The sequence below is a fragment of the Canis lupus genome, chromosome 1 (genome assembly GCF_048164855.1).
Source record: "Canis lupus baileyi chromosome 1, mCanLup2.hap1, whole genome shotgun sequence".
Classification (NCBI taxonomy): domain Eukaryota; kingdom Metazoa; phylum Chordata; class Mammalia; order Carnivora; family Canidae; genus Canis; species Canis lupus.
In genome coordinates this window covers 78,765,415-78,779,209 of record NC_132838.1, presented here as the reverse complement: position 1 = coordinate 78,779,209, position 13,795 = coordinate 78,765,415, and the positions used below count along the sequence as shown (strand labels likewise).

General features: G+C 41.4%; 1 long non-coding RNA gene across 1 annotated transcript; it reads left to right on the top strand.

The window, feature by feature from the left end:
• Positions 1-11,274: 11,274 nt before the first annotated feature.
• LOC140638987 (uncharacterized) lies at positions 11,275-13,407 on the top strand. Its single transcript, XR_012035894.1, has 2 exons — positions 11,275-11,391; positions 13,188-13,407. It is a non-coding gene; the product is annotated as an uncharacterized lncRNA (long non-coding RNA).
• The last annotated feature ends 388 nt before the right edge of the window (positions 13,408-13,795 follow it).

The following is a 13,795-nucleotide window of genomic DNA, read 5'->3' as shown; positions in this document are numbered from 1 at the left end:
GTCGCTATGTCTCTTTTGTCACTCTCAATGTGTAGATTCCCCATTCCTTTGCAAATTTCTTCACAATTTAATCATTGAATGAACAGGCTTGTTTGTCCCGAAAAGCTCCTTACATTCTCAGTTTTGCCAAATACATCCTCATAGTGTTGTTTTATATGTTCCTACATCCCTCGAGTGCCTTGAGAGCTAATAATTAGATCTAGGGACTTGAGCAGATTCCAGTTGGATATTTTTTGTTCAAACTCTTCAAAGCTGTGTTATAGAATCCCATCAGGAGGCATGTGTGTTTGGCTGTCTCTTTTTTCCATTAAGATGGATCCATGGGTTTAGATGTTATCAGTCATAGCCACTTTAAAAGTTTTCCACGAGCTTTTTTACCTAATAGTCTTAGAAGCCAATGAGAACACTGACTATAACCATTACTTCCTTACAGGTAGCAAAATGACATACTTTAATTCTATCATTCTTTCTTCTTTGATTAGCTGTAATGCATATATAAAGAATTACTTCATCAACTACTAGGATCCATTTAGATGGAGTAATTGGAAAGGGAGGATTACATACTTCATTTCAAGGCAAAAGCAATGTCTCGAAAATCTCCAATCAGACTTGTCAGAGAGTATAAATGAGCCAGCCCCTAAGAATTCCCAGAAATACTCAAGAGGGGATGGGTCTTGGGGTGAAGGGTGGAGGTGGAGGGTGTCACATGAGCAACTGGAATTCCTGCTCAAACAGGAACACATCCCACTGAAATTTAAGTAAGTACTGTTAAAATGACCCAGTTAATATCCATAGGCTCATGAGGCACAGGAATATTCAAGTTACATTAGATTTTAGTACAACAAATTAATGGGAAGAGAAAACTTAACGTATTAGACTGGGACAATTAAAATTATTATTAAAATTATGCATTAAATTAGACTGGGGCAATTACAAAAAATATTTGCAGTTTAAAAAATATACCATCCTTAATTAATGTGTTATACCAAATAGCACCAGGTGAATGAATTAAAAGGCTAAATATAAGAAATTAAACCAAAGAAACATGAACTTCTTGGTTTGACTTTGTACTAAAACTTCTAAGCCTAAGAACAAAGGAAAAAACTAGTGTAAAAGAAAAAAAGAAAGATTATATTTTATTTCCCATAAATTTTAATATGTTTGTCAACTCTAACATAAAAGGTAAATGACAGTGTGAAAAAAACTACAATATTAATATATAAGAAGCTCTTATTGGTGACTCAATAAGAAAATGGTAAACATTATAGTAAAATAGAAGATACTCATACATCATTCAAGATGAAGAAACACATGCAAATTAAAGCGCAATAAAATTCTATTTTTTTCCTTTAAAATTGAAACCAAATTTTTCTCTAATGTTAAAAACTTGCATTGGAATCAGTACAGGAAAAAGAAAAACCATGCTTTGTGGAGGAAATCGTGTATCAGTAAAATTTTTATGAAGTACAACTTGGTAACATGGATAAAGGGTCTTAAAAATATTCTCACCCTTTGAGCCAAAACAAATTTAGAATTTCTTTTAACAATATAAATACATTCAATATTTGTCACAAAGGAGCTCCTGGTAAATTTGGAAGACAGACACAATTTAGGTAAATAATGCCAAGTTACGAGATGGAAAACTATATAGCTAATAAAAATGTTTTCAAAAATATTTTAAACATGTGAAAATTCTTCAATAGATAAAGTGGAAAAAATAAGGTTCAAAATTATTTACATAATGTAAATCCAATTTCATGCACACACATATATACATACTTAAATATATATACATTATATTTATAAACACAAGTATGTATAAATGTATTTTAAGTCTAAGTATACATATCTATATATAAATACATATTTATGTACTGTGTGTATGTGTGTGTATGTATGAAAGCGAGTGAATAAAGTGCTCACAGTGTTGACTTTATGGGTTTGTTTTGCTTCCGTATAAATTTGGTTATGGTTACATATTTCCTAATGAAGCATTATTTTATAACCAAAATTAATATTATTTTAAAAGAAATATTTTGTTTGACTCAGGTATTCCATCTATGTATATTCATTTCATCACCATCAATTTTGCAAACATTTTCTATTATGTGCCAGGCATTGTCACTCCTGGGATCCATGGCAAAAAGGGCCTGGCAGTTATGAAATGTTGAATAAGCTAGTGACCATTCCCCTATGGGAGTTGTACTCTAGTGAAAAAGACAGATCTTTACAAAACTGAGCATGGTTTTGTCTGAGTCGGTGCTCTAACAGAAGTATAAACTAAGAGCAGACAGCTATTACATAACCCAAACTCTTTTTTTGCCTCAGTAGAAGAAAGGTTGGATTCGAGCAAATATATGATTTCCAAGAACAACTATCTGTGTAACTTAGGCTGCCTAGCAGAATGAAAGTGAAGACTCGGTGTTGTTATTTAACCTGAATAGTGTCATTCACTACTAAGAGACAGAACTATCAATCCCTTCCTTGATACTATATGGTCCTGGTTTTCTCTTGAGTCATCCCTACCTTCTTAGTGCAAAGGGTTGCCACAGTTCAAGATTTTCCCATTAAACATGAGAAACAGTCACCAGCCAGCCATGCTTGTCTTTCTCAGCCTCTCTGCCCTGTTCCACATCAGCTAGCATCAGGTCCTAATCCAAACCAACCTTGGAGGTTTTGCTCCACGGGTTACGCAGGCAGAGTTAATGGAGCTATCACCTGCTCTTGTCTGCAAACAAAGAATGATGGATGGCTGTCTGCTAAATGTATTAAACGTCAGTCCAAGAGAGCTGCTCCTTAGTATGCAAGAGCAGGAGAAAAATAAGAATTCTCATTTCTTCATTCACCTCCTACATTCCAGGAAGACTTTGTCCTCTCTTCCCTTCTCATGCTAGTCACCTGTATGACTAACAAGTTCCTCAGCATCAACTCACATACACAGTTTATTTAACACAGCACACTCATTCTTTCATTCTACAAACATTTATTGAGAGCCCATTAAGTGGCAAAGCTCTGTGCTAAAAGCTGGAGATACAAAATGAATAAAACATAGGGCTGGTACTTGGGTCCTTGTGATATAGTGAGAGAGAAAGAGACATTAAAACAAATCATTGAAATAAAGTACTATAGGTGTTCTAATATGCAAAATATGTAGAGTAGTAATTATAAACTCTTTTTATTGAGAACCTGCTATATAGGTTTTATGGTAAATACTTCATATGCATTAAAAGCACTCAATCCTTGAACTATCCCTATGAGATAGCAAGAAGTTAAACTACCAGTTCTTCCCTGACCCTGGCTAGACAATCCCAGGACAGTATTTTCCTGCTTCTGTGCTAAAAATACTGAACCAGGAAAAAAAAAAAAAAAGTACTCTTATTCCATGAAATCTTTGCTCCAGTAAGACTGAACTAGTTAAAAACAACTTACTTAATTATTAAGACCAAAGGTGTTCATCAAGGGTTACTTTAAGATCTTTGCCTCACCATGTCCACCAGTTCCAAGTTATTTTATCATATAACCTGCCCAATCCCATCCAATTTTCTGCCTTGAAAGCCCCACCTTAAAATCACACAGCCCAGGCCCTAAAACATCCTCCCCTCGCCCACCCATTGTTCAGAAGCTACTAAAAGTCATACTGGCCTTCCCCCTTACTCAGAAGGCCAATAAGCTTAGCTTTGCTCAACCAGCAGGTTTTCTCTGGGGAGATTCTGAAATATCAATAATCAGCAATTGATATGATGGTCATCATTTCACATTTGTATAAGGATTTATGTGACTCTAAACCTTATAATTCTGTCCATTCTGCCATTTATGTTGGTTTAAAAGAAGTGATATTTTAGTGGGAACTGTATGAAGGAAGGGCACAGTAGACATGCCATTTAAGTTTTAAAAGCCAGATAGGGGCACCTGGGTGGCTCAGTGGGTTAAGCATCTGCCTTCAGCTCAGGTCACTATCCCAGGGTATTGGGCTCAAACCCTGCATCAGGCTCCCTGCTCAGGGGAGAGCCTGCTTCTTTCTCTCCCTCTACCCCTCCCAACTGCTCATGTTCTCTCTCTCTTGCTTGCTCTCACTCTCTATCTCAAATAAACAAAATTAAAAAAAAAAAAAAAGCCAGATAAAGTTAGGCGACTGGGTGGCTCAGTAGGTTAAGTGTCCAATGCTTGACTTCAACTCAGGTCATGATCTCAGGATTGTGAGATCAGCCCCTCAATGAACCCCGCAACAAGCCCTGGGTGTGAAGGCTATTTGGGATTCTCTCTCTCCCTCTCCCTCTGCCCCTCCTGCCTCCACCCCACAAGTACATGTGCATGCTCTCACTCTCTCTCTTCCAATTTCTTAAAAAGAAATTTAAAAATAAGAGCCAGATAAAGTATTCATCTGACTTTCAAGAGAGGAAATGATATTTGTGTGCAAAGAAACAGAGGCATGAATTTGTAAGGTACTTATGAGAATTTAACTACAGAAAGACTACATGGTAGAGTGGAGTGCTAGGAGATGAGGCTGGAAGCATAGGTAGGGCCTGATCACAAAAAGTCCTATTTCCATCCTACAGGTTTTGATTTTACCTTGTAGACAATGGGAAAACATAGAATGATTTTTTATTTTCTAACCACAGTGACATAATCAGTTTTGTGTTTTTATAAAGATTATTCTGGTACTGATTTCAAGGCATAAGTCAGGAAATAGTGAGACTCATTAGGAAGCTATTTCAGTAATCTAGAAGGGATTCTGGTGACTTAGATGATGTTAGAGGTAGAAGAACAAAGAGGATGGGACACATGAAAGAAACCACTGCCATAAGATTTGATCCATTAATGAGATGTCCTTAGGGAAAAAGAGCTTGGGGATTACTCCAGGTTTCTAATTTAGGCTAATGAGCATACTTTTAAAAACAGAAAAATCTAAGGGGCATCTGGGTGCTCAGTCAGTCAAGTGTCCAATGGGTTATGATCTCAGGGTCCTGGAATGGAGCCCCAAGTCAAGCTCTGCACTCAGCCAGAAGTCTGCTTGATGATTCTTTCTCTCTCTCCCTCTTCTTCTGCCTATCCCCTGCCTCAGCTCTCATGCTCACTCTCTCTCAAATAAATATATTCTTTTAAAAAAAAGAATATTATCTCTAGTGCCTCTACCTTGAGGGTAGGTCAGTCTGATACTTCTCAAAGCACTGAACATGGTGCCTTGAACACTGCAGGATGTGATGAGCATGTCCTGAAGGACTCAGAGGCAGGAAAACAGGTAAATAAAGCATGAATTGGTCAGTAAGTGGCAAGAATTTGTTAGTAGCTCTCAGCATTCCAAATTTGGGATGCTTGGCCAAAGTAAACACAGATTCTAAAATCTTTGTAGAGCCCTCACAGCATTAGCTTTTTATAGGACTTCTGCGATGGAAGCACAGTCTGCTTTTTATTTTGCTCCCTGGGATTTGAAACGGCTGAGCAGGAATCATGTGACAGAGGAATAAGAATGAACATTTCGGAGCTTGAGACTCACAAGTGAGCGGAAGAGTCCAGGGAGATATGAAATATGCCAGATTCTCATGGGTCATGAATTTAAAAACCAAACCACATTACCTTTGGTTTAGAGTACACAATGCCTAAAAATAAAAATGAAGACCTGAGGTTTTTATAAATTTTTATTTTCTAATTATAAAGTACACAGAGGTTAACATTTACTTTTTAAAGCATTTGTAAGTGTGCAATTCAGTGGCGTTAAATACATTAACATTGTTGTGCCGTCATCACCACCATCCATCTCTAGAACTTTTTCATTTTCCCAAACTGAAAAACTTAAGTTCAACACTAGATCAAGACATCTGGAGTCTGGATTTTCTCAGATATTATCACAGGGATAGTCTGTGGCCTTATCAGTTCATTAACTCAAGTCACTTGCTGACTCTTCCCAAGTATAACTCAAACATAGCTGACTGCTTAGAAATCATCCAAAAAATGAAATTTTAGAAGACATAATTATTCAATGTGCTAGAACATAAAGGAGACTCAAAGAGTTAAAAGCATTTATCCTGATGGGTAGGTTTTGGGTTGTTTGTTTTCGTGAGTATTGAACAGAATTATCAAGAAATATATTTTATGCAAGCATCTGTTCCTTTTCCATACAAAAAGAAAGAAAAAAAAGCTACTCCTCAAATCATTCCCAGTGCCCAGCTATACTCATTTCCTGTTAACAGATGCTCCCATGTGTCCAAAACACAGTCCCAAGAGGGGATTCTGTATCTTCCATCTGAGCATTTCCAGTAACACAATCTTCTTGGCTAACATGGCAATCGCTACAGGGTGTTCCACAAGGGAGCCACTCCTCACCTTGTAATGTCTAACCGCTGGAGTGTCTGTATGGCAAAGATTGATTTACAACCCAAGGTGTCTGGTCCCTGAGGGCCACTCACTTCACTCCAGCCTTCAAGAATCATATTTCACAGTCCCGGATAACCCGCTTGGGTAAACAATCAAACTGAGCACCAGAATTGCTGAGGGAACAGCGGATTTGGCAGCCAGAGAGCCAGGATGGCCGGCTTGAGGCTGAATGGATGTCTCCAGAGGTGGCACCGACACTGAGCCAGGCTTCTTGATTGGCAAGCTCTTGGTTTCTGGCTCCTTGTTTTCCTCAGACAAATCCAGGGGCTGACCACACTCCAGGCTCTGGTCCTCAATCCAGAAAGCCATGTCTATGACACAGAGGGCCAAATTCTGGAAGGAGCGATTTGGAGAACTGTTCAATGGTTTCCAAGTGCAAGGGGTCTGGGGGCAGGTCATGGGCAATTTGCACAGACCCACGGAAGAGAAGAGGTTTCCACGTAGCCCTTGCCCCACGTGCCAACACCTGTAGAAGCTGCACAGACCAGAGTGCCACACCTTTTAAAAATTCACCCCAACCTCAGGGCTGATGGAAGCCAAGCCAAGAAGTGCCTCAGAGCACTCTATAGGCTGCCAAACGAAAGACAGAACTGGTACTAGTCTGCCAGTCAGCCAGTCAGGGTCATAAGCCCTCTTCAATCGAAACAGCTTTATATGTGTGTCACAATGATTAAAGAAGACAATTCAGCTGACACAAATGATCTGTATTTAACACCTCATAAAGTGGGCAGTCTCCATTCCTAAGGGTCCAGAAAACTGCAACATGTAGCAGAAGGCAGGACACTTTTTTAGGGTAAAGAATAAGGGGCAAGGAAGTAAGTATAAAGCCCAGAGTTGGCTTGGCATTTGGGAATTGGATGACTGGAGATACTGCATTTCTGGACAGTCAGAGCTTTTAGAGGAACAGGAAAGTTATCTAAGTTTTGATCTGCTGGTATATATATGTATACACACATACACATATATATACCATATTTTTTTATATTGGAAGAAATCTATATAAGATTTCTTCCTTTTAAAAGGATTCCACTGTTTTAAGAAAAAACAGCAACAACAAAAAAAGCAAACAAAAGCCTCTGAGGACAAAAATAGAGATTTCTAGAGCAAAAAGACTGGGTCAGTATATCCAGACTGAGTGTGGGCCAGTGTTTGGAACAGTGTCCTCACTCCTGGATCACTGCCTTCTCTCCACCCCGCTGCCCGCCTCACTGTGTGCCTTTAACCTCAAAACGCAGAGTGGGTAAGCCATTTACAATATTCTGGTCTCAATTCTCATTCAGTGTGAACAGCAGGAGAAAATGAAACCTTTGAAAGAAGCGAAAAGGATCTGCCTGTGGGCATCCTAAAAATCAATGGCAGACCCAGAACAACTGCAAACATGCTTGTCCCAGGATCCGGTGCTCTGCACCAAACTCATTTTCACCCGCCCATGAGCCCCTCACCTTCTTTCATATTTCTGACTCCTGCTTGCTCAAGAGATACAAGGTGACTGGGGAAATCCTAACACCAGAATCTCTCCCAAATTATCCCTACACCTGGATCTCAAAGAGCTCTGAGATTTCAGTGCCTTCCCAGCTGCTGTTATCTTCAAATGCAGGCTTGTTTTCTCCATATAACTGAGAGGCTAGGCCCCTGAGACAGAGAATGCCTCCCCTCTTAGGTGCTCCCCCGAAAGCCCCAAGTAAACACTCTGCATGATTAGTACTCAATACCATGGTCAATAACTTGGAACAAGGAGACGCTTCATAAGAGTATTGCCCTGTTCTTTCAGAAAAGGAAAAATCCTCACATATTCCCAGGTTTTTGCACCACATTATTCTCACACGTCCCAGTATCTTTTCCCCCCAGATATCTGAGCAGATGCATTGATTAAACCAACCCAGAGGAAACAAAATATGTCACCCAAAATATTTTTTCTCCCATTTACATGTAAACAATAGAAGGATTCAAAGCACCAGCACACAAAAGCACTCTGAAGATAGTCCAATTCTTTTATTTTTACAGTTGGGTAAGCTCAGAGTCACCCAGAGATTCTAAGTAGCTTGTAATAGAACCCACTTCCCAGTCCTAGATCTTGCCACCAAACTCCCATGACAAGAGAAGGGAGTCCCAGTTTGCCTGGGACCATCTTGGATGATGATACATGTTGACTCAGTATAGTTATTAGCAGTGTCTCTCACTCTTAAAGGTGTTCCAATGAAGACAATAAATTACATGGTCACATCTCCTAACTATATGTATCCATTGGGTTTATAACTAAAATAGATCAAGCCAGTGAAAGGAAGTCAGAGTGTATGGAGCAGTAGCCTGTAGACTGAGTACTCAGAAAAGCCAAACTGTGAACCCAAACCTGGTGTTATGTGTGCTCCTCAAATTCTCAGAGACATCCATGATCTAAAGTAGGTGAACAATCACTGACCCAGTCATGGCCCCACTCCCTGGGCAACCATCCCAGTAGACAACCAACTGGGCAGCTTCCCTGCTTCTCTCCTTCTCACTGCACCAAACCATTCCCATGAAACCCAAACCTTTCCAAATGAGTTTGGCTCTTGTTTTAGTTTTTGTACTAACTCCCTAGGGCCACTAGCTTTGGCAGGATTCTGTTAGGTTTGTCGTGTTTCAGAAGGATAATGATGAAGAATTATAGAGGGCGAGGAGTGGGTGGGGTAGAGAAAGCAGAGGAGGAGGAGGAGGGAAGGGGGGGAGGAGGAGGAGGAAGTATTGTTAACAACAAGACCACTGGGACAATCAGCCATGGGAATGATTTCAGTTTAAGCAACAAAGACTGTTTTGTTTCCTGAGCTCTCAACTGAGCAGCATTTGGCTGCAACAGAAGAAAGGGATCCCTGGGGAAAGGCAGGGGCTGGGCATTCAACTGCCTCTCTTGTCACCACAGGCTGTCATCTTGTCAGGAGAGTAAGCCAGGCAAAACTGGGTTCAGTCCACACGAGGGGGAGGGCCACTGAAGAAGACCTGAGATCCTGCAGGTGTTTGGGGTGATGTTGCTGGGGTCTCTTTCTTCCCTCTGAACCTCCCCTTGGGAGATCTACCCTCTTAGAAATCCCCCTCTTGTCTCCTGCAGACATGAAATGAGGTTTTATACTACTTGGGATACTAAATATCCCCAGGCAACTCACAGAGGGTGAGAAAGTAGTAAGAAGAGATGAGCTTTTAACTATGAACCCAGGATTTCCCATCTTCTTTCCAAGGCAAAGACCATCCACATTCTTCTTCACCCAGCTTCCTTCAAAATGAAAAACAGTGCCCACTTGAGAAATGGGGGCACAGTTTCCCACTGGAAGGGTTGCTCTGAACGTCAGGGACAAGATAACAGAGCTCTCTCATCAAGTGTGACACCGTGCCACTAAATGGCAGCTCTCCTCAGTATTATTAAAGGACCCTGCATTTGGTTCATAAAGAGGTCTGATTTTTTATTTTATTTTTTTTTTCAGAAAGAAGTAAATGGCTTCCTAGAAGGAAGCATTACCACTCAGTCACAGGAAGCCTGTTTTTTAAATTATGTGCATTCAGGCAGGTGTCTAAAGGAAGGGTAAGCCTTGGTCTTGCTGAGAGTCCTTCCCAGCATACCCCATTCTGAAAATTTAGCATGTCTGAACTCACAGAATAACCTCTATAATGGAAGTTGGGAAATGGTTGCATGGTGTTGGCCTTGTGTCCACAAACCAGTGTTGTCAGGATGGGCCCATGTACGAACCCCCAGGTGAAAGGGGGATTCTACCTAAAGAAACTCTGACCATGGAGGTGACAGGAGAAATCTAGGGCTGATGAGGCAAACAGCTCCTCTTTGAAATCAGGGTAAGCATGGAACAACTTTTTCTTCCCCTCCCTCTGGCCCATCATTCCTCTCTCTTGTTTTTGAGACCAAGTGCATTCAAACCCCAAAACCAAGAGCTGACATCACACACTGCGTTTCTGGAACACCCTGCTCTCCTTTGCTCTTGGCTAGCAGAACAGATTCGGAGCCACCCTCTCTGGAGCACAATTCATTACTGCTCTGAACAGGCTGGGACTTGCTTTCAAAAGGCAGCTGGGCTTGGGGACCATGTTTCACTTCTTGACACCATTAATTGGGTTATGAGTCAGAGCCATAATGAAGACAAGTTTTGGTGTCTCCTGCAACTGTCCTGGGAAATGCAAACGCACAGGCCCAAAAGCCACAGAGGGAGGGAGAACCGGACAGATTTGCTTTGTTTATCGGGCCCACATGGTCACCAGATAAATGGTCAGTGTCATGGGACTCCTCTGTGGACAGGCCTACACTTTTTTCTGCTACTCCCAAGGCCCTGAGATGTCACAGTCCCTCACCCAGAGCGCCTCATTAGTAACAGGAGGAAGTGGGAGGAGGCACAAGTAGATTCAAAACAAGATACAGAAGGAGACTTAGGGGAGGGCACATTCTGAGAGCCCTACATGGTAAATGAGAGGCAAGATCCAGTGTCCCAGGCAAACCCAGGCCACTGCACTTTAGGAACCAGACCTGCTTCCTCCCTCCATGAGGGCAGCAAAAGGAGAGCAAGAAGTGAGGAACAAACCTCAGAAGGTCTGAATCAAAATCAAGGGCCTGGGCTGACCAATCTGACACTCACAGAGGGCCAACAGGCATGAAATCCTGAATGTAGCCAGCTAGGCTGCATAAAACATGCAGGCTGACAAGTCCATTGCCACAACTAATTCAAAAGTCCAATTGCATTTATAGGATTGTTGGCCTCTTTCATATATCCATGCATCTCTATCAGACTTCATTTTGTCTCTCTGCCTTTCATGTTATACTTTTGCAGCTCCAGCTGCAATCTCACTAGGATTTTAAAATCCCCTGGTCTGTTGTACTGTTTACAACTAGCAGGAGGCTCATGCACAGTTCTTTAGAGAGGATGCATTATGACATCATCCACGGAAGTTACAACAGACACCATCAACATATTCTCCCCGAAGTCCTGTGCTTCAGAGCAATTTCATAAATCCCAGCATTGTACAAACCAAACAACACAAAGGCACAAGGTCAGATAAAGACTAACTTTCTGAAACACAGACTTGGGAGCCTCCTGCAGGGGCCAGTGTGGGGAAACTGGTGCACTGCTGTTTGTACATGTGCTGGGTCCTGGGGACCCTTGGGGACTGAGAAAGCTGGGGAGGAAGTAGGCAGGTGGGTGAACCAGGCCTAAATGCTGTCCCAGGGGGTGTGAGCAGCAGAGAGAGAGGGGAGGTTTTGTGTCTCTGAAGCTGTATATTTAGCAGTCCCTTCTGAGTATTCTGGGGTCCGATCACCTGGTCCCAATTCAGCTCCATTATCTGTGTTGTTGGGCAAGTTCACCAACCACTCCTGCCTCCTCCTCTTCATTAAAATGGAGAGAATGAAAGCACTTGCCTCACAGGATACTTGTCAAGGCTAGAGGAAGTAAGACATGTGAGGTATGTAGAATGATGCCTGGCACAAAGTAATTGCTCAATACATGTTAGCTCTTATCACTAATATGACTTCTTCAAGCATGTAATCATGTTGACTTTGTTATCTCCAAGGAAATGGAAAGTCGCAGGCTCTGCCCCTTAACAGAACAGAACATTAACCCAAATAGACCAGGCAATCTAACAATCTGGCAGCACCAAAATTGCCTTTTGCCTCCATTTTCTCACTCAACACACTAAATAGAGGCTTTCTTGTTGGAACTTTCAAAGACAACAATGACAGATGAGGCACACTGAGCAGCCTCCCCTTCTGCTGCCAACCTTAGGATCAGATTGGGTGCTTAGGCCTGGACCGTGGGCTCTGACCGGTATTGCCTCTGCTAAGTCCCAGTTAAGCCCTTGCTCAACTTTCCCAAGCAGCAAGCTGCAAAATCTTAACGCATCTTCAGGCAACAAAAAGCTAAGGATTTCCTGTTAACCTTAGTTGCTTATTAACCCTCCCATCTTGAGCACTGCAATCTAGCCTAATAACAGGCTTATTTATCTTCAGCCTGTGGGCCCCTCCTTATTCAGTAACTGGCATCTTTCCACATGAAGTCACCATCCTGGGAACTTCCAGTGCTGAGGCTGAGCCCATGAGATTGCTCAGTCAAGTAACACTCGTGTGAAATCAGCAGATGAAACTCTGAACCCGCCCCACCTTACCCCAGGTGGAGCTGTGACTTAGAAGCTCTTGTCACCAAGTGTCATGTTCGAGTGTTGCTTGTGTTTTCATCTAAGTTGGTCTGAGCTGAGAATATTTCTGGGCTCACTTACTCTTAAAGACAACCCCAGCATTTCACACTGAGATTAACACTCTTTGACACAGCACACAGCGCCAGAGTGTAACATTTACAAGGAGAAAATAACTTGAAAGTGAAGGAGACCAAAAAGGCATAATTACTCAAGGCAAACTGTTTTGTTCATTCAGTGATTACAGTGGTTTTAAAGCCTTATAATTTATCATAGCTCAGAACAATTTAAATCTCAGTTGTGCTCCTTTGAGAAACCGAGACACTTCCCTTTCTTTATTCCTTCTGACAGGCTATTCTTTTAATATCATCTTAGTTCTAAGATGGCATAGACTGTACCTTCCCTACATCACACACAGAAAAAAAAAAAAAAAAGAAAAAAGCCTGATAGCGACAGACTGCACCTTTGCATTGCATTAGGCTGCAGTGCACAAATAACCAAAGAGTATAACAATTCCAAATGGGTGTAATTTCTTTCAGGTTCAAGTATCAGTTTGCTTGTTTTGCTGCTGCTAATCACCTCTTAAACAAACAATTGCTTTATCTATGTACTGTGCCTCATTTCACTTTCAAATTATGTGTGTGTTTTGCTCCTAACAGCTTATTATGATCTATAATTAACAATTTTGCTGAAAGCAGAGCCGTGTATTGAGGAGAGCCCACATGCTATCTGAGAAGTACTTGAAACAGGAGGCCTTTGTTTTCTTCACAAATTTGGCAAACAGAAGGTACCTCCCTTCTCTGCTGTGCATTGTCTTCTCCAGAAATCCAGAAGTATGCAGGCAGAAAATTAAAAGAAATATTTTGAACTCTGGCAAAATCTCAGTTTGCTGTCTTTGAATCTAAATAGACCAGGGGTTCTTGAAGTTGTCCATAACTGAGAATCACCTGGGGAGCTTTCACCAGAGTGCTCAGACCTAACCTCAGACCTATTATGTCTGAATCTCTGGGGGCCGACCCAAGCCTGAGTACTAGTTCAAGTTCCCAGAGGATTATAGAGTACAGTCAAGAATGAGAAAGACTGTGGCAAATTATATAGTCTACCTACGTAAGCTACCAGGAGCCCAGAGAAAAAGGTAACGCTGGTAAGAATTAAATGGTTAAAAGTTGAATTTACTAGACTGCACTGAAACTTAGATTATTTTCCAAGTACATGAACATCTCCAATCTAAATGACTTGCAGAAGATTCTTTTGACTCACCTCTCAG